The sequence below is a fragment of the Egretta garzetta genome, unplaced genomic scaffold (assembly GCF_000687185.1).
Source record: "Egretta garzetta isolate BGI_Z169 unplaced genomic scaffold, ASM68718v1 scaffold56, whole genome shotgun sequence".
Classification (NCBI taxonomy): domain Eukaryota; kingdom Metazoa; phylum Chordata; class Aves; order Pelecaniformes; family Ardeidae; genus Egretta; species Egretta garzetta.
Window position 1 is genome coordinate 7621305 of NW_009260182.1, and position 563 is coordinate 7621867.

Here is a 563-nt window from a genome sequence, read left to right on the forward strand (position 1 = left end):
CGGGCCCGTGGCTGCCTCTCGGCCGGCTCTGGGGCGAGCTGGGAGAGGAGGAGATGTTGGGAAGATAGAGGCTGGAGAGAGACCTGCTGTCTTGGTGTGGGGAGGAGAAAGCAAGTGCCGGCGCTGGTGCTGTCACTGGTTTCCCTGCCAGTGGGGAAGTTGCTTTTTTTCCTGTTTCTGTGTTGCCAGTGAATGCTGCCCTGTCCCGCGGCTCTCCCTCCACGCCCCGATCCCTGCCTGCGCCGCGAGCAGGGCTGGCTTGCTGCCCACCCCGAGGGGAAGAGACCTGTGCCCGCAGGCCCAGCTAGCTCTACCCCAAATGGAGCCGTGAACGCCGACGCAGTAGCGATACCATGGGCAGAGGGGAAACCAGGGAGAGTGAGAGACAGCAAATGCCTGGCTGGTGCTGAGAGGGGTTTTCTGAGGGTGCACAGAAACACAACGGTAGCCGATGGTTCATAACACAACAGCAAAGCAGCTGATTTACAGGCCCTAGAGGAGAAAACCAGAAGATCAGTGGGTGGCTGGGGTTTGCCAAAACCAACTTGATAGCCACGGTGGGA